Consider the following 6,000-nt stretch of genomic DNA (forward strand, 5'->3'; position numbering starts at 1 on the left):
CACTGTACATTAAGGAAATGATGCAAGAACTGTTCAAGAGTTGAGCACAAAGGATAATGTTTTCCTCTTCTGACTGCATGCCCAAGAGCTCTGTTCACACTGCTTAACTTACTACCCCAAATCTGATGGCATGAAAGTAATGAGCAATTCAGACCACCTACTATTCAGGGCTGCCAGACACAGACTCCCTATGCAGTCATATCCTGAAGTATATGATTGCCACATACAGTAGGCAGTTGAAATACAGAGCCAAGTCTGCATGCGAAGGTTGCTGAAGAGCGTTGCTAGGAGGCCTAATGTTCTTCATTGCCAATCTGTGGAACCATCTAAATCTGATTTTTTGCTCCTAGACAAAGGAATCTCTTCCTTTTAGATAAGGAATGTTTTCTTGGTTGAATGAGAAAAACATGAATATATATTTTGCTTTTTAAAAGCAATCCATTAAGCAGCCATTGTCTGACTTCAGTTTGGGCCAAGTGCTTTCATCTGGAACGTGTCCAAATCAGAGTTCATCTTTCACATCCATTTCAATTTCTGTGGCATCAGTTCAACCAGTGTCTTAGGATGCTGCAGCCTTTGTTGTTGGGCGGTAGAGAAGCTACCAAAAAACTAATGAAGAGCATATGTCTACAGATAATATTCTAGTCCAATCAACTTTAACTCAAATTTGAAATTAGGACTCTTTAAAGAGTAACTACTTCAGTGATTATTATTTTCACAATAATAATGGCTTATGATTTTTTTATATTTTAAGAGGTTCTCACTCACATACCCCAAGGAACTCCAAAGATGGTATGGCTATGCTCTATCAGGAAAGCAAAAATCCTCAAAAGTGAGGCAAGAGGATAATTGTTGCTTTTGTTTAAACAATTTTCTGTAAATCGGTCGATATGCCTGCAAGGCAATATGCATCATTGTATTTAAAAATAAACAGAACTGGTGGAATTCCTGGATCATCCTCTGTTTTCCTTGAGTAAAGAAAAGCGTACTCCCTCCCAAGTCTCCTCACGCTATTCCTTAGCAGCAGTGCTTTGATACTGCTCCGAGGGTGACAGATGGGCCTAAGGGAAATGTGTTAACCAGGAAAGGACTTTCATTTTCAGTCCTGTCCCATTCACTGTTTATGTGTGGATTCAAGGAGAAATAATGGGACTTTGTGGAACCTTTGCCAACAATAAACAGACAAGGCACAGTTTTACAGTGACCAAGCTGTAATAGATAACAGCATGGCACATAACTTCTTTAGTATGTGGCCAACACAGACAGTTAAGCTGGGTGGAGTTTAATTCAGCAGAGATTACGTGTATAGGCCAGAGGAAACAGTTAAGGACTGTGATTAGATGAGGCGGGTTGTGGGTTTGGGTTTTTTTGTGCGGTGTGGGTTTTTTTGTGACTGTTTTCCCCATCCAGACAGGTATTTTCATGAACTATGAAGGCAGCCACTTAGAGGGAAGCAGGATCATCCATGGTAGTGCTAGATAAGATGGGATAAATTAGGTAGGATCGGAGTCCAAAGCATCAGAGCAAAGGGCATTACTCCAGGCATTTGCTCAGTAGAGGATGGATTCAGCTGTTTTCTGGACTAAGAAGGAGCTGGGGTTGAGCATTTACAACCTCTCTGCCACTACATAATTCTGTTGCGCAGCCCTTTGGTGCTGCAGCTGGTAGAATGACAGCAAGAGAGCAAGATGGAAGGGGTTCAACCTCCCTGCTTGCTTCTTTTCTCCTTCATCCTCTATATATCCATAAGCAAACTTGTCTATACTTGCTGTGTGGTCTTGGCACCTTCTGCTGGGGCACAGAGAAGCAGGACAAGTGTCATGCCTGCTGGGTTTCATACAGGTAGTAACCAACTTCAGTGGTTTACCATAGCCCAGCCTCTGAATGTTCACAGAGTGGTCAGAAAAAGTGATCATGTTCCTTTAAACACTAAAGAACTAGTTTTGCATTCACTGCTTTCTGGCATGGAAGATTGTTGAAACATCCTTCACCACGTTTTACACAACGGGCCGTTATGCGCAGCAGTGGGCACTTTCACTGTAACTGTGACAGAAGAAAAAGAAATAACAGGAAGTCCCCAGAGTTCTTCCAGAGTGTCCCAATGCAGAATTCTCATCCTTATCATCTTCCTGCGCTTTGCAGTTGTTCAGTTGCTTGTCTCCAGAGAGACAACTTGGAGTCCCAACATAATCTCAATATTGTGACTTTAGACCCAAGCCCACAAGCAGAGGTATCATGTCTCCTTTTGGTCTCTCGCTACCCAGCGCCTCTCCTGTAGCCTCCTGCTGTATTCGTGCTCCAAATGCTGACACTGAAAATTATTCAGACACAACAGTACCAAGTTTTTCTTCTTGCCCCAGAATAGCTGTGGGCAGCCTGTGACTTCTTGTACTGGACATTCAGATATTTCCCCCGGTCCTATTTTCCTGAGCAAATGGTATCTTGTGGGACTAGCTATTTGGAAGAGGAGGCATTCCAAACTGCAGTTTATATAAACTGTATGTCTTCATCAGCCAGATGTGCATTAATGATGCCTGTGGATAAATTTTCAGCATGCTTGTCTGATGGCTTCTCCTGGGGCTTGCACAAAAATGGCTTGGAAATAGAACATTTGCAAAGAAGCGGATGCTGGCAAAAGAAAGCATTACAATGAGATGTAAAATATGTGCACTGTAATTTATACAGGCAACTAGCTTCTGGAAAACTTGACCTCTGACTGGTAGAGGACAGAAACATATCCAAAGAGACCACCGAAGCAGTGACTGGTACCCAGTGGGACAGAGATGGAGGGACTAATTATATTTTTGCAGCTGTTCCACCAATGCTGGAAGTATGTTGGTGACAAACGACTTTGTGGTGGACAGCACAGTAGTTAATACTGGAGAAAAGCTAGTCTGCCCTGTGGTTTGACTGCTTATGTGCTATTAGCATTATAAGCAGGTGTTCAAGGGTGGGCTTTCCCTTCAGGGGTCATTGCTGGTATGCAGTTTCCCACTGTCACTCCACAGTTGGAGAAGGCACAGTTCTCATTAAGGTGTTGACAGATGATATTCCTGTGACTCACTCCATAGTAGTGGAGAGAGAGAGAGAGCCTGTGCTCTTTTCCTTCCCCAAACATGTCCTACTTGTGTGAGGGGATCCATGCTGTGCTCTGTAGTATGTGGCTTTTTGTCCTAGACCGTGAAAGGCACAGCAGCCTGGGGTTTCTCTCTTCATCTGCCTCTATTAATGTTTTATTTCTCTGACTATAAATCCCTAGTAGCAGGTGAAAACTTTCTCTTTGACTTTACAAGAACAAGTCCACCCCACTGTCATTTGGGGGGCACTGGCCACCCATCAGCTGACTGCGAAGAATATCTGTATTCTTGAAGTATTGTAAGCCTCATAATTTTTTCTTATATCTGTAGCAAGAGATGTTTTCTTTCACCCGAACTTCATTCTTATGAGCAAAATTAATTGTGATTTATTCAGTGTCAATCAATTTAGGTTCTCTAGTTTCCTTTCTTATTTATAGGTTCCACAGCCCTTCCTGCATGTGAATCAGATATTGCATGCAAACATGAACGGCATGTAGAACAGGTATTAACAAGGTGGTAAGATCAGCCCTTCTGCTGGTACAAATCTGGTCCTGGGAGTTTTTTGCATTCTCATCAGTAGCTCCCCTACGCGTGTAACGATTCATTGACTCATTCTGTCTCCTTCGCTCCCTCATTTGGACATTGATTCACATAATCTATTCATCCCAAGGTGCATTTTGCTCATCTTGTTTTCTTATTGGTAGCTTTAGAATGATTTAAACAAAACCAGACATACATTATAACCTCATTCCACTGCGTGAATACAGAGGAAAACAGTCCTTGCCCCGGAAATATACAATCGGAGACTGTATATTTCACAGCAAAGAAGAACATCGATTAAAAAGGGACCTAATAGTTTCTGGATAAGGCTGTTGGAGTGTCCTAATTTACCATGAAAGTCATCAGCAGTATAGATGGTAATGCAGGAAAAGTTATAGGGCATGAAAGATATATAGTGTAGATCCTGTCCACAAAAGCCATCATCTCTTGACGCAAGTCAAATGCCACTTGTGTCTTCCCAATGATATACGACTACGTGAACTAGGGAATGGAGTAATAGATAGGAAAAAAGCATAGCTGGAGGCAGATGTCTGAACACAAATCATCCCTCTAGGCTGATGCATTATTGCGGGATTCCTGGATTGACTCATTGACATTATTTATGCAAAACTTCTGGCCACATTCCCTCTGTGCAATATTACAAGCAATACATTACAGAATCGAGGATGTCCTCTATTTCCCCAGAGTTTTCTATCCAGTTCCTATATAACCTTCTAGATATATATCACAATTACTAGAAGCAGTATATTTCTCATTATAACCTGGAATCTATATACAACATCTGGCCATTTTTACTGATCACATTCCCAGCTAGTACAGGCTTGGATGATGGCAAAACTCATCATCTTGCCTGATCTGTACTAATTGCACATTAGATTTGAGGCTTTTTTTTCTTAAACGTTGCGTATCCTAGTTTTGTTATGGAGTGCTGGAAAGTGTTTTGTAACTTGTAGGGTATGCTGTGTGTGAAAGATGTTCAGTAGACTCTGTATGGCTGCAACTATACTAATAAATTAAATGTTCCTCAGGCTGTTGTCTGGGTGCAGGGCCAGTTGGCATGGAACAGCCTGTATGCATGCTATTGGACTCCTTTAAACTTTGAAAAAGGGTAGCAACGCACATGCTGCCTGCTGGATTGCTGTCTCATGTTAACTCCCAGACTATTGGTGGTAGAGTGCTAGCTGACCAGGGTAGTCTACTCTTCTTTTTGCAGTGTGGTCTTACCAGTGAGTATGTCCATAACAACTGCATTTTTTTCTTTGTTCTTATGGCCAGTAACTTTGAAATGCAAAATGGGATGGAAGAAAAGAGAGCCACTAAAGAAGAAACCTCATAATCTTGTAATCCATGTCATTTTTAAAAGGATAGTGATATTTGGTGGAGTTGTTTGGTTTTTTAATTGTTATAGGGGCTTTTTTAACACAAAATGTGGCATGAGCAAGTGCTGTCTCCATGAGCTGTGTGAAGTGAGTGAGACGTCTGGTGTTATTTCAGTTTCACAAGTTTGTCAGTATCTGGAACAAGGCTTTTCTTGGAATGAAGATGATAATTAGTGATCTGAGATCTAAGTGTGTTCTGAGGTTACAACTCAAAAAGTCGTCTTAGCAGAGTGAGCATACTGTCAGATGCGGTGTGACAGCATGAGGGTCTCCAAACGTGGTAATGCTTGGAGAATTCGGAGAATTCCTGCTTTGGATGGGACAGCATACTTCCAGTCATCTGTGAGTAGAGACTCGACCACAGCTAGCAGCAATGCTTTTCCTGAAAATAAGGACAACAAAAGGAAGAAAGGGGCGTCAGCCACACAAAGCTCAAATATCAATCTCTGCTGCTGTATCAGGCTGTTAACCAGTGAGAAGTACAGTGATGTTCCTTTGAAAGGGGCTGCCATAGACTTGCTGTTGATGGTGCTTTAACAGGGACAGCAGAGGAGCTGTCTCAACCCTAAGAAAACTCTCATGGCTGCTTCTTCCTTTACAGATACGCCAAGAACAAGGATGCAGGCAGATAAATTGTAAGGGTAGAGAGGCAGAGTACTTTAAAATTACATGGTACCATAGCAAAGGATTCTGAGATAATCCAACTGTTAAACCAATGCAATGAATTTTCAAAGAAAAGGAAAAACAGAAAAGCACAAGTCCGCATTCATGTAAACCCTTACTACCAAGTCCTTCAAGTGGGTCTTCAGCTCCTCTGCAGAACTAGCTGAAATCTTACTACATTAGCAGGTGGCATGATACTGGTGGTATCTATTTATCTACCTGATAAATACAGATACCTACAGATAGCAGGTATTTATTTGCACTGGTGGTGCTGAAAAATGACTTTGTTTCCATCACTGAATACTGTGACCCTATTGCAG

This window comes from Aquila chrysaetos, chromosome 4 (assembly GCF_900496995.4).
Source record: "Aquila chrysaetos chrysaetos chromosome 4, bAquChr1.4, whole genome shotgun sequence".
Lineage (NCBI taxonomy): Eukaryota > Metazoa > Chordata > Aves > Accipitriformes > Accipitridae > Aquila > Aquila chrysaetos.